General features: G+C 38.2%; 1 long non-coding RNA gene across 1 annotated transcript; it reads right to left on the bottom strand.

Annotated features, from left to right (window-relative positions):
- Positions 1–385: 385 nt before the first annotated feature.
- LOC113572629 lies at positions 386–20,353 on the bottom strand. The gene is made up of 3 exons (XR_003410143.2): positions 20,194–20,353; positions 3,624–3,722; positions 386–715 (listed from the first exon to the last, which is right to left on the bottom strand). It is a non-coding gene; the product is annotated as an uncharacterized LOC113572629 (long non-coding RNA).
- Between the last annotated feature and the right edge of the window lie 2,308 nt (positions 20,354–22,661).

Below are 22,661 nucleotides of genomic sequence, written 5' to 3'. Positions count from 1 at the left end.
GTTAAAGACAGCACTGCTGTAGAGAGTCATGATGTGAAAAAGACTCAACATCAGACATCCTGGATACGCATACTGGGGCAACTTTTGTTAAAACAAATTTACATTCACATTACATTTACATTTATAGCATTTAGTAGGCACTCTTATCCAGAGCGACTTACAAAAGTGCTTTGTCATTTACTCATAGAATATATCCAAGTACAGTATAGTAGGTTAGAATTAAACATACCAATGAACTAGAATACTGTAGAATACAGGGATGAATGCTGATACCTAGAAGTACAAAATACATAAGGTCTATCTTAAACAATGATAAGTACGATAAACAATAAGTACTAGAACTTGTTAAACAACATAAACAATACCCTACAATAAGTATTAATTTAGTCAGTTAATATGGGAGCAGTGTCAGTTTCCCTTTAAATATTCTGCAAATAGATGTAGAGTTCTACTGGCTTTTCCAAGAACTTTTAGTCAAATTCAAGGAATAATTTTAACTATGAAACAGTACTTTCTGAAAAGAAGAACAAATGTGTTGTCCCAGGCTTGAACACTCATTAGATTACATTTCCAACAACCACTGATAGCGCTTTTCCATTGGCATGGTTCTGGTGGTGGTACCAAAATCTTGAATAGTTCCATGGTTTTCCAATACAAAAAAAAAGGTTCTTAGCCAGAAAAATAGCTTCCATCTTGCTGTTTGGACCCAACAAACCTGTGATGCAAGTGACCAAAGGTGTCACCATATAAATTTGTTTAACTAAAAGCATGAGAAAAAGCAGCAATGAATCATCAGTGGTCCTGAAATAGATTAAAAAGTTAATTCTGGACAAATAGATATGCCATTTGTAATAGTAGAGTGCATTCCACTATGTGGCTTGTACAATTTCTTCCAACTTCTGTTTCCAGTTTAAGGAATACCCACTCAAATATAATCACTGGACTCTCAAACCAGTGGAAATGCAGGTCCATTTTTGAAAAGTATGCTGGTTTGTGGAAACCTTCACCAGCTCCAGCACAATCACTGGCACTTTGTTAATGGAAAAGTGGTATGTGAAGCATGCAGAAGTGTTACATCACAAGTCTCTATAATACCATGGTGAAAGGATTATTAACATATGCTTAGCAGTAAATGGAAAGTGACACCATTTTTGTTGTTTTGGATGTGTGAAACCAGCACATTGAATTTGAAAGCAATAACTACTAAGTTAAAGTGTACACTGCTTTAATATGAGTGGCTTTACATTTACTTTAGGTTAACCATAAAGGAACCATAGAAATCAACCCCCCATAATTCAGGGAACCACAAATAACTGGGCAATTTGACATACTTAAATCAATTCATGTTTACTAAAGTTTTGCCTTTCCTTTGCAGTCACTGACTGCCTGATATTTCTGACCCATAGAAATCAAACCTTGGCTGATACTTTGGCAGGGATATAATGCAGCAAAGTTTTTAATTGCTACTTGTTTTAGAATATGCTTTGTAACTCAAGTGATTGAACATGCCAGTCAAGGATGTTCCACTATTTTAGTTCTTAATTTTGTAGTTGTTTTAGTAGAAGGTATCAATTCATTGTTTTGGGTAAAGCACCATTCATTGCATTCATTGTGTTTTGAGGCATTCAGCTCTATCCAAGCATTAAGACACTACTCCCATCACAGCCACATCATTAAGAAATACAAAAGAGTCAATTCCACTAGCAACCATGCATACGCATGCCACAGTTTCACAGATAAGTTGGAATCTTATGAATCTTGAATAGTTCCCTCACCCTTTGTCTTTTCTTTCACATACGCTTCTTTCCATTAGTCTGGTACAGGGTAGTCTTTATTTTTGTCCTTTTATCTGTCCGAAAAAATTTATCCCGTATACAATTAAACCCGCTTATGTTTAATTGGAAATATGTGTCATCTATGCCTACATAGTGTTCTTGATCTGTTCAACAGCTTGCTTTCATGATTGAAAGTATTTTATTTCGACCATTAGTGTGGTCTTCCTTGTTCTGGGAAGGTTATTTTCTATTGCTAGGCACACTATTACATTCATGCATCTTACCAATGTGCTAAAGAGTCGATTTTTACACATTTAATGTTTGAGCCTCTGATTTACTTATTCTGATACTGCAGCCTAATGATGGTTCTCTATATAGAAAGATGGAAGCATCAAACTCTAGATGAAAATGTTACATCTATAAGCAAATCTAGACATTGTGTTCGATTTTTTTGCAGGGCTACTAATTATACAATGGCACAGATGACTGAGAAACAAATTAGCAATCTATGTGGTTTATCGAATGTAAACATAAATAGTATCAAACAACCTATTTTCTGCTTTAACCTCACAGTAATTGTTTCATTATACACAGAAAGTGGTGGAGTACAGAGTGTAAACAACAACTTATGTTTCTGTCCAATTATGCTTACATGTAAGTATGTTAAAAAAAAGTATTCTCTGCTTCCAGGTCTCTGTGCTGTTAGGGAAAGTAGCCATAAAACCATCAGTAACATGATCAGATGAGGGGAAGAGTTGATGTCTTTGACTTTTGTACTGTGAGAAGTTACAGAGGTATATAGGTGTAATTAAAGAGTTTGTGGATCTGTAGAGAAAGCACAGATTTTCAAGCCAAAATATACTGCATTAAATAGGTTAAAGCCAACATCCCCCTCCCCAAAAAAGGCTGCATTTTTAATGCAATTAATTTCTTTTGCTTTATTGCGATTGTATGTAACAATAACTTAGAAATAACAGAAGAATTGGCTTAAATTTATACCAGGTTAGTTTCTTGCCATGCCCTGGTATGCACCCAGCCAAGCACACACTCTCCTCCACCAATCATAGCTCCCACTAACATTCCCGGTCCAGTCACCCACTTACTAATCACTGCACTCTCCCATAACCCATTTTACTTTGCCCTGTTTGTTCCCACAGGAGCCCACTGTCTTGTTTTACATTACCTTACACTAAGACTAATGATTGGCTGTTACTTTCTCTTTCCAGGTGCACACATTTGCTTGTTAAGAAGCTGTTTTGCTTTATCAAGAAGCTAATTACTTTTGTTTCCATTAAAAGATTCCTGATCTTTCTCTTTTGTTGTTATGTTACACTTCTATAGTGTAAATAGATGCTTGATTTGTTGCATATTATATAGCTTTTATATTTGTTTTATCAAATGGGTGGATTTCTTTCTGTTATTGAACTAATGTTGTTCAAGAATATCAGAAAATATTTAACACCGTGTCCCTGCCCAATTGCCACAATATTTGGATTCAAGTTCGACAGATTCTCAACAAAGCATTTTGTGCATACTTAACTGCATATGTAACCAGTACATTATTTACAGCTTATATGGCAGGGCATTACAACATGCATAGATACTGTATGCATTCTCCTATTGATATTCTTGGGTCAAACTATGCAATTTTGGCTTGAATCAAATACATTTTGTCTTCTTAAGGGAACATATCACTACACTATTGAACACCAACAATGGCAACAGGTTTGACCACTATTGGAGACTAGTGTGGCATCCATTTTGTAAAGTATTTTGGTTTTAATACAACACATCCTCTAAACTCTTAAATTAGAAACGAGGACCATTAACAATGAGGTGTACACCTACCAGAGTCCTGTAGGAGTGGCAGCATAGGCTATTTTGCTCTCTCCTATGGATTTGAAGGCTCCTCTTGGAGCTGGGATCAGGGAAACATGCTGAAGGTAACTGTATGGAGGAAAGAGGCAATTTTATTTATTTTTTAAAGCTACTTATAAATTATTACATTTACCAATGAGAGGGAAATTAATATACACATTTATATAACTTAAACATTGATTATTGCATGTATTTAGTATATTTCATATTTTAAAACTATATAAATACCCATCTTGGATAAATGGCTTATCCTTGCTTTAATAAGGGTGGGAGTATGGACTAGACAGAAGGACAGAAAAGGAGAGCAGAGAACTCTTGTGTGGAGGTCTATGTTAACTTTGACTGATAAATCTGGGGACTATATTTTAGGGGTTTTATGTGACTATGAACATTGATTCTCAGGTCAATCAAGTTATTCAGCAAGCCTTCTTTCTTAACTGTTTTGTATGATAGATAGATAGACAGATAGACAGAAAGACAGACAGACAGATAGATAGATAGATAGATAGATAGATAGATAGATAGATAGATAGATAGATAGATAGATAGATAGATAGATAGATAGATAGATAGATAGATAGATAGATAGATAGATAGATAGATAGATAGATAGATAGATAGATAGATAGATAGATAGATAGATAGATAGATAGATAGATATGCACTAGAACTCACAGCTCCATCACAGTCAAGGTATTCTAATTTACATAACTTTTTCATCTCACTGACCAATCCTTCATTCTCTTGTGACCAGACACTCATGTCAAAATTCTCAGCAGACTTCCCACACAGAGCCCTCTATAATTACCAGCACCCTTAATTAGGATAAACGAAAATGGCCATGGAAACACAATTATGCCTAACTAACAAGTATAAAATTAAACTTAAAAATAGCTACTACCTGAAAATATCCACCTACATAGCTATGCCAGTACAGGGAAAATGGGTTTGCTAAATGTCAGAGAACAAGGGATTTTGATGATAATATACAATATTGCAGTCATGATTTGCTTTCAAAGGCCCTGGGAACATTGATAATATATATCAATTTAATATATTGACAGACATCTAAACCCACTTTTACTCTTTTCAGAACACATTTAAAAATTCATAAATAGCCCATAATTTCCTATTCCTTTTGAAAAGTGAGATTACTTAAATAAGGTAAGAAGCCAAGTATAAACTTTAAAAAAAATGCATCAATGGATAAGTCTGTGTACAGTTAATGAGGGAAGGGCCAGTCTTACATAATGAACACAATGGTCAGTAGTAATCTTATAATTAGTAATAAGCCTTATATGATAAACTGTGTCCAATCAACATAAACAGTATATTTTTGCATGCATATAAATAACATTCTCACAGTCAGTCCCTCAAAAGATAAACAATATTTTTTTCTATAATAAAATTTCTTGCCAAGTTCTTTCTCAGTGTACTTACTAATTGCAAAATATGAGGCTTAAATATCAAGTAATTGTCTAATTTATGCCAAGATTAGTATGTAGAAACACATTTTTTTTTCTGAAAAGGGAAACAGGTCAAAGTTCCAAATGAGCTTTCTTTTAATTTGTAAACAGCACTACTTTAGCTTTGTGAACATTTAAAGTTTCTAACTAGGTCTCCATTGTATAATGTTAAAAAGGTCTCATAAATTACAGAAAGCTTAATTTTTTAAGTGGTTGCTAAACAACAAATAACATCAACTCAGTCATGGAAATATGTACTGGCTACATTGACAGACAATGACGGAGTAAAAGAAAGAGACTCCAGAATTGTTCCCCAAGGTCTAACCTTTAGCACCATTAAACATATTAGTATTTAACATTCAGTCTGCACACACTGCATTCTACCATGTAGATAGTTCTATCTAAATTTAAGAACAATACCTGACTCTGGCAAATTATAAAATCAGGAGTATTGGTTCTCCCAGTAGAATAACAACAAAAAGTCATTTTTTTTTATTAAATACAGAATGAAGACCTTTAAAAATCTAAAATGTACAATGTGGGCTTTTACTGTGTATTCAAAAGGCTGTCTGTCTTTTGGTGTGTTAGTTGGGGTGGTTACAGTACATTTTTGTTGGCATATCTATTAATTTCTTTTAGTGTGTTATTCATCCTCTACATTCGTTGCAATTAAAATGTTAAATTATTTAGACCAGATATGACTACAGATTTAAAATGAATAGCTAGGTTAACTTAAAAATATGTTTCAATTCATTTATTTAATTATTGTGTTATAACTTAACTTCATGTCTTTCCCAAAATACCCTGACAAAATGCAAATGATGCCCTCTTTAATTGTGATGACATAGAACATGCCATGGTACGCTTCCCTTCCCACTGATTATGTGGTACCGACCACCAGTGGGAGTGGGAGTTCACCGATGACTGTGTTCATTGTGACTTGTGTCTTGTTTGTAATCATGCCCCTCTTGTTAGTATACACCTGCACCCGGTTCTTTGTTTCATTTATGTAGGTATTTATACTCCTGTGTTTGTAGTTCAATGTCCGTTGTTGTTTATGTGCATGTTCATGTTACGCGTTCTTTGTATTCATGCTGCACTGATTATATGTCAGTGCCATATTGTTTATCGTTTTTGTCTAACATGAATAAATGTCCATCTCTGTTGAGGTCTGTGCATCCTGCTCCTTGCCCTATGGCACTCGGTCTGCCACAGAACAGCGCTGTGTGGATGTGAATAGCACCTTTCTAATTTAGAATAATCCCTAGTCATTAATTACCCTAGTCATCAAAAATTTTACTCGTAAGAAAACAAAATCCATGTTGATATTTTTAAAAGCTACTTTTAAAGTATCAACACCCATTTGAGAGTTAAAGCCTTTTTTTTTTACTTATTTTATTTCAAACCTACTGAGAAATGATTAGGAATCTGTCTCAGTGGTCAGGTTCTCAAAGTTGTCTGACTTTCTTGCGTTGACATACCTTATTTCTTTAAGATAATTTTATCTGTATTTTCTGGCAATTCAGCTTTATTTGTAAAGCATTTTTACATGTTGTCATAAAGCATCTTTACAGAAATCATCTATACAAAGTGGCATGGACTAGTTGTCTAAGAATCACCAATCACATTTCACAAGCACTCCTCTGTCCCACATCACCCATTTATTAGTAATCACCTGCACTTGTTCCCCATTCCACTTTCTTCCTGTTTAAGTCCCACTGGTGCCCATCCCCAATGCTTTGCATTTGAGCAACCTCAGCCATCTGCTGAGCCTGCTCTGTATATGATGCTGTTTGGCTCTTTCTACTGGTGCCACTACTAGCACCTTGTGCCTTGTTTTTTCCTATTTTGGGGCTTTTTCATTAAACTCTGCTCTTTGATATATTCACTCATGTCTTGCTCTGTGTCTGCAACATGTCATACAGAGAATACAAGACCAGGACCCTAATGAGCAAGATAAGGTGACAGTGGCCAGGAAAAGTTCCCTGTGAGCAAGAAGAGGAAACCTTTAGTGGAAACAAGGCTCAGAAGATCAATTGGTCCTGCTCTGGTTAAATCTGGATGAAAACTGTCAACACATACTGAATTTGCTTTTTAATTTTAATTTGTTATAAACACATGAGCATTTTATAAGACTTAAGTAATAACTAACACATTTGTGGAAGACATTCAGATTATTCAGGGGAAACCAATTAGTAGTTCTTTTCAGATTTCACATAGGAAACATCTAAACACGGTGTTCAAGGAGATCCAATAAAAGTGGTGATGTGCTGTTCACAAAAGTCTCCATGACACCCAGACACAAGCTTTAATCTCATTAGAGGCAATCAAGTACAGTTGGAGGGTCCATAGTGGTCAGGCAGGAATTCTCCTTTAGGTTGGAGCTCGCATCAGCAGATACAATAATGGCAGTTGTGCAGCTTTTTAGAGAAAAATATACACAGAGATGGTTAACTCTGTTTAGAAAAGCACTAGATAGTTATATGATTAAGAGAGTGCAACTGAGACTGCTAAAAAATGAGAAGCAAAAGATAACCCAAACCTAACCCAGCTCCCTAAGATATCAGCATCCTTCTGTTCCACTATCAAAAAAGCTGTTTGAATACATGATGATTGTGGGACAACATCACCAGTGACTCAGTGTACCTTAATTCTCTATGTCCATGGACCCCAAGATCATCCAAGATTATCTAGCCTGAAAAGTAATTAGCAAAAAATTGATGAAACAAAAAAGTATTCAACCTGGACTTAAAAATAGTTATTACAAACCTGGGTGGGGTATGAAAGTATACTTAAATACTGAGAAGCAAAGCCATTACAACCTTGTACTTAATGTAACAGGGTTTTTATCATGTTAATATAAAAAATGGGGTTCTTGTAAGGACTCTTGGTGCCACATTCTGGATTTAGACTCTTAGACTCTTACTAGAACTTTCAGTTAGCAGGACATTACAATAGTCCAATCTTAATAATGCTAATAATAATAGCATGAACTAATTTTATCACTTCGTGCATGGCATTTTATTAAATACTTCTCATCTTATCTAAAGGTGTAGATCTGGGGGGTAATGTTCATTGCAAGTAAACTGGGATGTTGTGTTGCTATCCTAATATTTGTGTAACTGCACGTGGCAGGCCAAACCACGTGTCTCGCCTCCGCGTATTCCGTGACAGAACACCCTCCCAAGGGGAGCAGCTCCCTACGCATCCTTCAAGAGAATGTGAACCTCCAGGCGCTATGTACACATAAACACAAACATACAGCACGGCAGTGCCCTGCACCCACCCAGTACAAGGCAGGCCAGGTGCCACCAGCAAGGGAGAGCTCACGGAAGAGGGAGAAAGGGTAGTCCGGTATGCTCCCAACGATGTTGCACCTGTAAACATAAAAAGCGCAAACACAAACATATAAGGCGCTGTGACGTGGCGCCTGCCGTCCGCGCAAGCACCTTCATTGTGTCCGTGGACTCAATGAACACACAGGGGTGCACGTCTACCCTGGTTATGGACGTGCTACCCTCCCCAACATTCCTCCTCTCGCCTGCCACTCTAGGAGCATCCCAGAGACGGTTTGCCTCCTGGGCTTTGGACAGACCCCTCCAGTCTCGTTGGCAAGTCTGCTGAAGGGAAGGGACTCAGGCTTCAGCTCTGTCCATCGGAGATCCCGATGGCTCCACCCAAGCGCCCTCTTTCTGGTTATTATGGTGCCCCTCGGTCCTCCTAGGCCCAGGCTCGATAGCCCCAGGTCCCCCCGCATCCCCCAAGAAATTCCTGGGGGTGTTCCCTCCACCTCCGGAGTGGACATGGACTTCAGTCATGGTCCTCTCCCCAATCTCCTGGGATCCAGGCGGCAGGACACTATAAAAGGTTTGTAGTGTTCCCAGAATGACAGAGGCCTCAATAATTCTGAAATACTGAAATACTTCAGAAAAAGTTTGGCACAACCTTGAACCTTCCTAGAGTTGGCGCTCTGGCCAAGTCAGGCATCCGGCCAAGAAGGACCTTCTTAACCAGGTAGGTAAGAAAGAGCCTGGTCACTCTAAAAGAACTCCAAAAGTGCTTTATTTAATTAATCTATTATGTATTTTTGCATACTGAATTGAAATAGAGAAATTCTGACAACATATCACCCATAGTTCTCCTGTTCCAGTATACTCATTAACAGTATCGAAAATCATTACTTAAGAAAGAGTACTGCTTCTAAGTTTCAAATTACTGCTAGATAACTGAGAGAGATGTTCCTGAGCTCAAATATATGCAAACATCATACATGGTACATAGTAGAAGTAAGTTTGTACATATTTTAAGTGTAACAACAGCATTTTGTATAAATATAAGTAGATTATGAACAACCTATACATGATAAAAAAGTTCTAAAAACATTTGAATTCAACATAAAAAGAATTATAAGGTCCAAGTATCTTTGTTTGGGAAACAAAATGTTTTGTTGTCCAGTGTTATGGATTTGACCAAAATAAATGTCACTTTTCTCAACGTTTGTGTCCTGCCTCCATTCACTCCACACTCACTTGTGTTACTCATGTTTCTATGTAAGAATATGAATCTTATTGCCCAAAGTATAGAACATTACCTTTAGCTTTTTTGTGCAATTTGCACACACATACATGCCCCGCCATAGGTGCCTGCTTTGCTTGTCAGGTTTCAAATGTATTTCATGCAAAGTCAAAAACATCATCATGAAGTATGAGTTATGTCCAAGATAAAAGTAACTTTCAATTGCTACAAACAGTTTTATGGGACTATACATTCCTAATGCATAAATATATTAGTTATGTTCAGGACAACGACTGGTTCCGAGTGTCATGAATATAGTGACAATTAATTTAAAACATGTTTACTTGTGTACTTTTGCTACTTTTTGTCCCTAAATAAACTATTGAAAAGACTATTGTCTATCATCCTTGTACTTTCCAGTTGATACAGTTTGATTCCAGTATATTTGTGTGATTTTTGGGATGTAACTTAGAAGTAATGAGTGATGAGATTACTTTTTCCAGGACATGATGACTAAAGTAAACACATTATAATTTTAGAGAATTAATGATTCACAGTCTTGGATTACTTTTTAGTAACTCCTACACTTTTTATAACCAAGGCAAAGTTTAAATAATATGAGGTAATGGTCAGAGACCATAGTGTGAGGGAGAATGGATATGTTATCTCTTATCTCTAACTCCAATGGTCAAAATTACGTCAAGGGTAAGATTACCACACAACCTACAATTTATTAAAAAAATTGTGAAACAACTACTGTCTAGGATAGATCCAAATGCTTTTCTCAGTGGGTCCTTTGCTATTTCAAAATGAATATTAAAATCATCTAGTATTATTATTCATAGAGATTGCTACATTTGATATGAACTGAGCAACCTCTTGCAGTAACTCAGAGTGTGACCATGGTGGCCTACAAATAGTAATTAGTGAAAATGACTCAGAAGATTTCTTATTTGTAGATATATTATGTTCAGGGAGAGAATTTCATAAATAATTTTCATAAATATTTTCATAAATAAAAAACTGTGTGATTAAAAATTGAACTAGTTTGATATTCATTATGTCAGTAGTATGGACTTTGCAAGCTTTTTTGAAATTTTTTATGTTTCAGTGAATGGATAAAGTCTTGATAGACTGGGACCTATGTATAATCTCATTGCAACAAGCAGAAGCAAGTTTGATGTCTGGTCTTGGCTTTGGTTTGTTAGTGACTACCTGTCCTACTCTGATGACTAACTGAGAGTTTGTCTTTTATGATATGGAAAATGAGAGATGGACCCTACGGTGAGGGTCTGCATAATTAAATTTTCTTTTAAAGGCTTCCTCAGTTACATCCTCAAATAGAATTGTTAGATTCACAATAAATCTAGGTGCAGTAGCTGATATCATTATGCGTCTGGTATGATAGTGAGGTTAGATTGTAGCTCATATGTAGTTGAAATGAAATTAGGGAACAGTCTGAGTTGGCATCTGACTGGGGTAGTATAACTACGTTCTCTGTGTCAAGCATATGTCCACCAGAGTGTGTGGGTTCTCTTATACATTTGGTGAAACCAACTGATTCCAATATATAATCATATAAAGGCATATAAAGGAATAAAGGCTGATCTTTGAGGGCACTATCAAAGTGAATATTGAAGTCACCAACAATAATGGCTAGTAACTATACTGGAGAGGAAATCTGCAAATTCCTTAATAAGTTTTAAATAGGGTCCTGATGGCCTGTAGATGCCAATTAGTGGAAGAGGCTGGATGGGCTTCTTATTGCTGGCTACATCATTTATGCTAGTAAAAGTAATTTCAAAAGGCTCGAAATCATAACTAGTTTTCTGGTTTATGCCTAATGTGTCAGTATAAATAACTGCAATGCTGCCTCCACGGCCAGTTAGACCAGAGCAGTGTACATAGCTAAAAGCTTTAAAGCTATGTACTCATTAGGCATGATCCAGATTTCTGTTAGACAAAGTATATTAAATCTATGATCTGTTAGGATTTCATTTATCATGAGCTCTTTAGATGTTAGGGATATAACATTTAATAAACTCAGCTTTAGATAAAAGGTGCCCACATTGTTCTGTGAGCACCACTTGGAAATCCAGCAGTTCAGCAAAGATAACCGGCTGTACATTATATTGCTGTGCCGCATTGGGATGTGACCAGAGTATACTACAGCATCAGACATTGCCTTCAATAATTAACACACTTCTTCAGTATTATTTTTAATAATCTCTGACTGATGAAAGTGTATATTATTAGCTCCTACATGAATAACTATCTTAGAGAACCTGTGCTTGCCTAAAACTTTAAGATTACCTGCAATGTCTGGACCATGGTATACAGCTGACTACTGCTGCTGGTATCCCTAAAGGCCTAGCTAATTTCAAGTGTCGCAAAAAAAGAGTCCCCTGTAACCAGAGCTCTTTCAACAGGCCTCGCTGAGTGGGGCAAACCTGTTGGACATGCAAACAAGTCAATCACATAGAACCCATCACAGACTGCTTCTCTCCCCACTAGTCACGTGGTTTGGCTCACTGCGTGCAGTGGGAAGTCTTTGTTGTTGTCTTGTTTGTAGCCACGCCCTCCTTGTGAGCACACACCTGCATATGCTTTAGCGTTGTTCGTCTATATGTATTTCAACCCCTGCTGGTGTGTGCAGGGTTATTGGTTATTGATCATGTTAGTGTTCGTGTGCACATTGCCTTTGTCAAAGTTAAACTCGTTAATGTTAGTTGTATGTGTATTCATGTTTACCATTTATGTTATATGTGAGTGCTGTTGTCTTCTGTGTTTTTCAATAAATGTCTATCTCTGTCGAGGGAGTTTGTGCATCCTGCTCCTTGCCCTGCAGCACTCGGGCTGTTACAGAATCGAATTTCAGTGGCAGGGGGAACCAGATTCATTTTAAATTCTCAAGCAGAGGATATATCTTATAAAATGTACAAGTGGAGCTTTGTAGTGTAGCTCACATTTTCTCAATCATTCTTCAGCCTCAAGCCAAGCAGGACTCCAAATGACTGGTTTTGGGAGCTGACTAATGCACCAAACCGCAATTTGGTACATAGCATTGAGACCATACTCTTAAAACAGGGAAATACTGTTGATTTGCACAAATTCTTTTCAGCCAGCATGCCCTGTGTACTTAAAGTTAAAGCTGTGGAGTTAAAGCACTCAAGAAAAAATCCGTTACAGAACAAATTCTCTGAGGTCATTTAAAGTTAGAAAATGTAAAGTTTTAAAATTCTTATTTATTATGATTTTGTAACAGGGCCATACTATCTGTAATGTATACAGTCCAGATTCTTTACTTTATCGCAGAATAAAAGCAGGAGGCACAACACCTAAGTCATGAATCCATACCATTCCAAAGACACATCCTTTTAGCTTGAAACCTCTAGAGGTTTCCTGAAAAGTATTTCTATGTCCATTTGATGTCATGCATATTTATTGCTTGATACTGATGCTCTTGTGTCTGTAGAAGAGACTCAACAATTTCTTCTTTCTGCCTCCCAAAAACTCGATATTCTTGTATCCCACTAGAGACATTCAATTATGAATATCTTATTGTGTGCTTTAGTGTCTTCAAAGAAGCAATATAAACCTGTTGCCAGCTTTTCTGAGGCAGCCTGATCAGTCCTGCTTTTGCTCCACAACATCTGTTATCTTCTGTATACATCTCTCTGTCCTGGAATCTCCAAGCTCTTGATGGATTAGTTGTCCTTTGGCATTTTTGTTATAAAGCTCTTTACTGGCATTCACATATTCTGTTGTTACATGCCTTATCATTAACCATCCTGTGAGTACACCATTTTTCAATGTGAGGCTGATAACTCCACTTTCACTCTTGCCCTCATGGTTGATGGTTTGCTCCAGTGCCTGATCAGCATCAACACCATTGAAGTTCTGATAATCTGATCATTGCTCAACAAAGCCACCCATTTTGTTGTCAGTGATGTGCTTGCATTTCCTTAACATAGATAGTGATGTACTTCATTATTCCAGCAGCCCTTAAACCATAACTTCAGTCACACATGTACAGCTGAAGCTCAAAATCAGCATCATGTTCCGCAGGCAACATTATCAACAACAGGTGAACCAATAAAGAAAGATAGCAGACTGCTGATCTCCTCCATCTTAGAACATCTTAGCTTAGTGCTGAGCTTCAACTGAAGTGCTGATCTCCTTTTGTAGGATTTGTCTTGTTGCCACCTGGTCTTTTGCAGGGCTTGAGTGCTGTAGATCTTTAAACTGCTGTTATAGTCTTAACTGCATTGTGACCTTTGTATGCAATATAGGTGGCTTGCTCCAGAGAATCTCTCATCAATCTCAGACCAAGATAGGATGTAATATTTATCTTCCATTAAAATGTGGGCAGGTTTCCTATGTGTTTGTCTTTTCAGCTAATGTGATGCCACTTTTTGAGCTCAGACATTGTGATGGTACTGCTCAAGGCTCTGGTCTGACAGGTGGTCTTGTGTCTAATCAATAAAACATGAAATAATGACTTAACCATATTATTACTTGAATTCTCTGTGAAACTGTACAAACACAAATGCTCTTCAAGGCAGTGAGTGACTTCTGTGAAACCCTTGAAAGATGATGAGCCTCTGTGTATTAGCATGGGAAGGGGGTTGGGAGTCAGCCAGGGCTGAAGAACCCCCCTCCCCCACTCCTTGTTGTGGCTGCAGACATGTTGATCCTTACTCATGAGTAACTGTAAATTTTAACAGATTTAACCAGAAAATTCCTCCACCAGGAAGCCGCATCCACAAATTAAAGCAACAATGGTCAGCACCAGCAAGCAACAAAGAATAGAGAATTTTTTATTGCAAGTATTGTTAATGTTTCCAAAAAAAACAAAAATAAATAGATATCAATAGTTATCAATTACTGAGGATGAAAAATATGAAAACAACAACACTGCAGGCCTTCATGATTTGTGTCACGATACGGTCCCTCCTCTCAGACGTCTATTCGTGTGCATGTGTGTTCGTTGGTGTGGCCACGGCCCCCTGTGTTCCACACCTGCTCCTCATTGGCTAATTAGTATGCAGGTATAAACGTCTAGTGTCTACATGTTACTGTTGTCGGTGTTTGCATATGATAGCCTGCGAGCTATGCTGTGATTGTTACGTGTAGGAATAAATGTGTGTTTCTGTTCAATGCGACTCGTCTCCGCATCCCGCTTAGCCTCCCTGTTACAGAAACACCGACTGCTGAGAGATGCCTGGGACGAAAGGGGAAAAAAAGGAAGGGGAAGAAGAGACGTAAACGCCCTTCCACAGCCCTCGCAGGGAAGCCCTCCCACAGCAGGGGAGAGTGTCACTGGGGGAGTTTGGAGGGGGGTGGTCCCTGAGTGTGGCCCAGGTGCCAACTCTGTGGAGTCATACGGACCCACATCGGGCTACCGGGACTGGTACAATGATGTCCAGTACTCAAAGTCGGACTCCGTACGGTCCTACTACCTTCAGTCATCCTGGCCTCACTCCATGAGTCCACAACAGGGGAGGAGGCCACTGGATGATTTTGGAGGGGCCCTGAGTATGGTCCAGGGTCTGAGTCTGCGGACTCCTACAGACCCCAGCCAGACAACGAGGATTGACACTTGGAAGTGGACTCCACTGGGTCCTACAACACCTACATGGAGACAGAGGGGAGTGCAGCGATGTCAGTCTGAGGTCAGACTTGGAGTCTGGCTATGTGGAGGATCCACCAATGGAGGTGGAGAAGGTCCTCTATGGGGACCCTCCCACTGACAGTGAAGTTCAGTCTGCCATCTCCAAGAATGACGAGCCTCCAGTACTTAAGATACCGCCCAAGGCTCCACCCAGGAGGTTTCGCTTGGGTGCAAGCAAGCCTTTCCGTGCTGCACATCTAGAGGCAACCTCATCCAAAGAGGAAACTCCCTTCACTAGGACACACTGGAATTTGTGCACCTGTACCGAGGCAGGAAGGAAGCGACACCAGTGCCCACCCCAGAGACGGGCAGAGTAGTTGGTGCACCTCCAGAAACAGGGCAGCAAAAGTTACCACCCCCCAAATCAGCGAGGGGCAATCCCTCACAGGTGGGTTGGACTCCAGCGCAGCTGATGTCTGGGGGACAGCCCGGGGCTCTTGCTGGCTTACCTGAACTTCTTAATAATCCCTTGTGTAATTTTGTACCCATCCCTGTCACCGTGTCTGTCCCCATCACATTGTCTGTGCTAGTTGTTTTGTCCCCTTTGGTGTCTATGCCTGTGCCTGTCAGTGTTGTCCTGGTCCCGGACCCCCCCCCCCGTCTTGCTCATGCTGGCCCGTGTTGGGTCGCTCGGTCCTCTGGCCTTGCCATTTGGCGTTCCACACCCTGTGCTCTACATCTGCTCATCGTTGTTTCATTAGTATTCATGTATAAAAGTCTAGCACCTACATGTACTGTTGTAAGTTGTTTGGATATGATAGCCTGCAAGCTACGTTGTGATTGTTACGTGTATGAATAAACGTGTGTTTCTGTTCAATGCGACTTGTCTCCACATCCTGCTTAGCCTCCCTGTTGCACTTTGTTTGTGTGTAACTTATAGTGGCCAGCCTAGTGAGTCATCACAATGTGCGATGTGCTAGATAAAGTTAAAAATAAAAAATAAAAAATAAGATCCTTCATTTTAAATTTAGTTGGCAGCTATAGCTTCAGTGGATGCCATGGTTGCTGTGCACCCATGGGCAGCTATGCAGGAGAAACCTTCACAAAGTGGTATTTGTAAAAATATGTGTTCATTTACATTTCTACTTTCATTTGCTAAAAGTAAACAGCTGCTTCCACTCTGCTTACACAAATGTTTCCAAGGAATCATGCAGTACATTTTAAAGAGTAAATCAGAATATGTACAGTAAACACATCCAACTTCTTTTTGTTATCATATTAAATACATTTTTGGGTGAACAACAAAATGAAATAAAAACATGAATGTCTATATACCATAATAATACACTTTTATAAAGAAATTCTAATTTAAAGTAATTTAACCTTTACTAAATGTAATAAACATTGGCTACATTCCTAAATCATTCAAATTAGCGTTAAGCAGACCACTTATTAAAAAATCTAACCTTGACCCACGTCAGCTGTCAAACTACAGGCCGATCACAAACCTATTTAAAAGAAAAAAAAGCTGTAGCCCAGCCGGTAAGCTGATACGTGAATCAGAACCAGATACATTAAGTCTTTCAGTCAGGGTTTAGGCCTCATCACAGTACAGAGACAGCACTGATAAGAAGTAGTTAATGACCTGTTTTGGCTTCTGACCAGGGCTATGTCTCATTGCTTATATTGTTTGATCTGAGTGTAGCATTTGACACCATAGATTGCAACATTTTACTAGATAGACTTGAAAATGCTATTGGGATTAGGGCAATAGCCCTTCATTGGTTAAAATCTTATTTAGCCTATCGCTACCAGTTTGTTAACATAAATGGAGACTTTTCAGCATGTACCAAGGTTGGCTATGGTGTCCCACAAGGATCTGTTCTCTGCTAGTTTCTATTGTTATGTTGATAATACTCAGTTATATGTCTCAGCCAAACCAGAGGACGTATATTAGCATAGTATTATTGAGGAATGTGTAAAGGACGTCAGACACTGGATGTTGAGAAACTTTCTCTCACTTAATGCTCTCAAAACAGAAGTGTTTCTTTTAAGGCAAAAAACAGCTATGACCTTTTTTTTCTAATTACTTACTGAACCTAAATGGTCTCCCAATGATATCTTCAACAGTTTAAAGATATTGGAGTGACTATGGATCTAAGTCTCTCGTTTGAAGCTTATGTAAATAATATTTCTAGGACATAATGCAGAAAATCTATTCCATGCATTTATCACTTCCAGATTGGACTACTGTAATGCCTTACTATCTGGCTGTACCATTAAGTGCTTAAAGAAGCTCCAGCTAGTTCAAAATGCAGCAGCCACAGTTCTTACTTTTATCACATCACGCCTATCTGAGCTACATTACTTTGGCTCTCAGTAAAATTTCGTATTGATTATAAAATACTTCTAATGACCCACAAACCACTGAAAGGTCTGGCCCCACAGTACCTTAGCAAACTCCTAGTGCATTATAACCCCTCCACATCTGCTTAGATCAAAAGGTGCAGGCTCTTTACTAGTACCAAGTATAAGAAAATCTACTGCAGGGAGCAGAGCCTTTTCCTATAAAGCTCCCAATATAATAATAACCTTCCTGTAATGGCCCGAGTGCCGCAGGGGGCAAACAGGACACACAGACTCCCTCAACAGTGACAGATGTTTATTAACAAACAACGAATACAACGATGGCACTCACATTTAACATAACCGGTGAACATGAACATGAAGCTAACTAGATTTAACAGCTTTAACAACAGCAACAAGAATAAGGGCAAACATGAACAATGACTGACAGTACTGCACACATGAGCCTGGGTTTAAATACATAGACATAACAAGATTAAACTGTGTGCAGGCGTGGTTACAAACACAAAAAACACTGCATGTGGCGGGCCAAACCACGTGACTCGTGAGAGGAGAGCGTTCCGTGACACTTCCTGTAAATGTTCAATATTAAGACAAAGTCTCAATATTTAAGGCTAGGCTGAAAACCTACAGTCAGGCATTTTATTTACTACTTCCCATCTTAGGTAAAGGTGTAGATCTGGGGCTCCATGGGCATTGAGAGTTATGGTAAACTGGGATGTTATGATCCTGTCAGCTCTTTTTGTTACTCAAGTTTGTTGACTTAGAGCGGTGCTGATGTGCTGATGTTCCAGGGAGCCCTTATGCCTTTCCTTCTGGATCTTTTTAGCTGTGCTGCCATAAGGTAGAGTCCATTTTTGCTCATTTTAGTTCTCTAACTTACACACCTTTGTACTTGGACATGCCTAATAACCTATTCTTTCTTTTTGCTGAGGTAAACCTACTCCTGATGTCATGTTGTTACTGACCCTCAACCCGTCTCAGCTGCTATGGCTCCTTCCACCACCCCCTGATGCCCCCTGACATATATCCCACCACCCTTCCACCCCAGCCAACTACATCTCTGGTGCTCTTGACAGACATTGTCATGCAAGATGGGTTTCGGACACACGCTCACTGTGAAAACCAGCTCTACAACTTGTAGAAAACTGGAACAGACATTCATTGCTTATTTTTAAAATAATTATTATTTTTTAATCTCATTACTTATTCTGCTCTTTATTGTTTATATTGTTGCTATTGCAGTGTACATAATTGGCCCAAGAAGGATGGGTTCCCCCTTTTGAGTCTTGGTTCCTCTCAAGGTTTCTTCCTCATTCTCTAGGGAGTTTTTCCTTGCCACTGTCACCCTTTGCTTGCTCACTGGGGGCTTGGACACAGACATGTAAAGCAGCTTTGTGACGACAGTAGTAAAAAGCGCTATATAAATAAATTTGACTTTGACTTTGAATATATCCTCATTGTTGTTGCTTTTAACAAAGTAATGACAATTTTTACTGAATGACTGCTCAGATATTTACTGTTTATTTTTCTTTTTCACTTTCCTAAATTTCCCCAAGTCCTAAGCAGCTATACCTACTTAAAACATGTTCCTGCAGACCTACCTAGATGGTGGTCTGACCATGCCTGTATATAATACGTTTTTTATTATTATTATTTAGCTAGTTGATTAGTACCTTGCTTCCCGATTCATAAAGTACCATAATGGCAAGTCCTAATGATATAAAATGTGCATATGGTGGCATTGTGCAAAGAGTTTATGACATACTGCAATGACACAAACACTTTCGTTTGAAAAGGTTATTCCTCATATGTCTGGATATTTGTGTAGGCATTTGTGTTGGCTCACCAGTTCACTAAGTCATAGGGACTAATGGTAATTTAGTCATTTTCATTAACTTTCATTTGATTTAAAATTTGTCATTTTTCCTGTGAGCAGTGTTTTTGTTGCAGTTCTCAGAAGTCAGGTAATTTCTATCCATACATGTAACATCCAAAGCCTACAACTTCTATACATTTCTAGCATGTTACCCTGATAACCATCATAAAACAACAGAGTACTATGCAAAATCTAAGATAGAAAGAAAATATTATGGGATTTCTTTGCTTATAAAACTCTACAGAGCAACGAAATAAACATTAATACAAAAAAATAAAAAATAAAACTTTGTTTGTTTTTCAGTGAAAAGTACAGTGATATAACCTAATAGGCATTTCTGCTATAAAAAAAAAAACATCTTTCAGTATGTTAATGACTTTAAACCCCCAGAAACACAGGTAGTACATTTACCCACTTACAGAATTGGCAGAATTCTTAGCATAATTGAAGCATTGTGGGGTCACTAATACAGAGAAAAAAGCAACCAAAATCCAAAGACGTTTGGAAAAATTGGTGCTTTTTCAGAGTATATATTAATATTAACTTCAGAGTATGTATTAATATAAATAAACCTTTGAAATTGAAACATTTTACAATTTTCCAGTTGCATGCTAATTATATACTAACAGTTGCTAACATCTAGTACTATCACAAATATAAAACCAAAAGAAGAGATAAACAATAACTAATTTGTCTCACCACAAGGAGCAGTGTCTTGGCAGGAAATATGTTGAACCTATTCAGAGAGTTCATTGTAATTTCCTTATTATTTTACTAGTATGTTACTTTTCTTTTCTTCAAGCTCAGGTCCTCTACCAGAGGCCTGGGAGCTTGAGACTCCTGCATAGTATCTTAGCTATCTTAGCTGTTCCCATGACTGCACTCTTCTGGGCCGAGATTTTGGATATTGTTCCTGGGATCTGTTGGAGCCATTCTCTTAGTTTGGGAGATCACAGACCCTAGTGTTTTGATTACCATGGAAACCACAGTTTCCTTCACCCTCCACATTTTTTCTAGCTCTTCCTTCAGCCCTTGGTATTACTCAAGCTTTTTGTGTTCCATGTTCCTGATGTTGCTATCACTCAGGATTGTCACATTATCACTATGGCCCTCTTCTTCTGTTTATCCATCTGCAGAATAGAAGACTGTTGGAATATGAATATGAATATAAATATTTTTACAGTGCTCTTGCAAAAGAAAAAACAGACAATTAATGCAATTCATTGCATTCACAATCACAAGATTTAAACATTATTGTATGCACAAAGTGCAGCACTTGTTTGACTGCTTACCAAGAATAATGGAAGCTGTGATGACAGCAAAGAGTGACCCTAGTATCATACCTCAGTAAAACCCATGCGCCAAGTCTATATTAAATCTAATGGTAAACCTACAAAAATGCTCAAAACAAACTGCATTTTTTAACATTAGTACCACCACTGTCATTATCAAGACAATGGCTGTGTCAGTGTAGATAATGTTAGATAGTGTTGCTTTTGTTAGGAACTATCATGGCAGCATAGTTAGTGGTTTCAAGTGGCCATGTGCAATATGAACTGACACACAGCACCCTCTGCTGACAAAGTTTCCTATAAACATTTTAATATGTTATTGATCATGCTGTTCAAAATCTGGCTGGATTTTGTCCTCTTAGTTGCATTTTTAAAAAGTGTTGAGAAAACTGAATACAAGACATGGTGGAGACAGAGGCAGACACAAAGCCATATGGCATAGACTCCATGGGGCCATTAATGGCAGGCAGGGAAAAAAGTGACATGATGCAAATAACTGTCCCCTACTCCTAAGTATAATAACTGAAAATAATTTTACTGCTTGTTAGTAGTTATTTCTGTTACAGATTGTTGTGTGTTCCTGTAACTAAACTTAACTGTACTTAAATCATACTCCAAAATAAACTGAATATTATAAAATCTTAATGTGTTCAGATTACATGACATATCTATGCCTAAGTGTCCTCTTACTTAATGTGTTACAACTTATTACCTTTAAAGGGTTTTGTTCAACTTAATGCACAACGCAGACCAACTACCGCTGCCTCAGTATGGTGCATGCTGCTTAGTTTTTTTCTCTGACGTGTTGACACCACCAGTGTATCACAATGACATATGTTGTTATAATCTCATTAGAGCAAAACGGAGGCATGTTTCAGAGTCAGACACTGCAGTTGCTCTCCATGGGTTGTGTAAGCCGAGAGATGGCTTGATGATGACAGAGCTTAATCAGCGAGAATCTGTCAACAAACATGTACCTACAAACTGCAGTTAATGCAGCACACAGGGCTTTAAAAATATTTAGTGTTTGTAGATATTATGCTCACATCTGAAATGTATTATTATATTTGTCAAATAAACGTTTATATATGAATGACTCCCACAAGAGCTGCCAGCTCATGTGGGGTGAGACCAGCTTGCTCAGCTACTCCCCTGACTCATCGAGGTGAGGCATGGCTTATCTCATACAAGCCTAATACTTTAATTAGAGTCCATGGGGTCTTCATTGGATCTTTAAGAACTTATTTTGTGAAAGGGTTCTTTTTATTTTGCTAGCAGCTGCTTTCCTAAAATGCAGTGTACTAACAGTACATGTCTTTTCATCATAACAATCAGGCAATGTATTTTCCATTCGCTATCAGTAAAATCAGTACTAACAAAGTGGTGGAATGCTGCTATAGTATACTACCTTGTATTAAGTGGGCAGAGGAATGGAACCATTTGACTATATTGTCATATGGTCCAAAGCAGTTACAATTAGCCAAGTGTGTGGAATTTTTGGTAGAGAAAGGCCATTGTGTATATATGTGTATCCTTATATATAATACACTTTATTGAGTTTTGAGTGAATAACCTGTTGTGACCTTAGTCTATGAATAATGTGGGGCCCTGGTAAAATGAATATATTCTGGCAGCCTAGAGATAGAGAAGTTTGCATATAAGTAAGCAGTCACAAACCCAAGCACATGTGCAACCAATTTTAGTTACTTGCTGGTTCATCCAGGTTGTTTCCGTGCCTTGCAGCCAAGCTTTAGCCTTGGTGCCACAGACCACAAACTCAGTCCCAACCCATCACAAACATCAAGCTAAATTCTGCTGCTAATAACAGATTCCAGCTTGATGAATTTCTTCAGTTTATAACAGTGTCAGTGAGGA

The sequence above is a fragment of the Electrophorus electricus genome, chromosome 8 (genome assembly GCF_013358815.1).
Source record: "Electrophorus electricus isolate fEleEle1 chromosome 8, fEleEle1.pri, whole genome shotgun sequence".
NCBI classification, from domain to species: domain Eukaryota; kingdom Metazoa; phylum Chordata; class Actinopteri; order Gymnotiformes; family Gymnotidae; genus Electrophorus; species Electrophorus electricus.
This window is presented reverse-complemented; position numbering and strand designations above follow the sequence as displayed.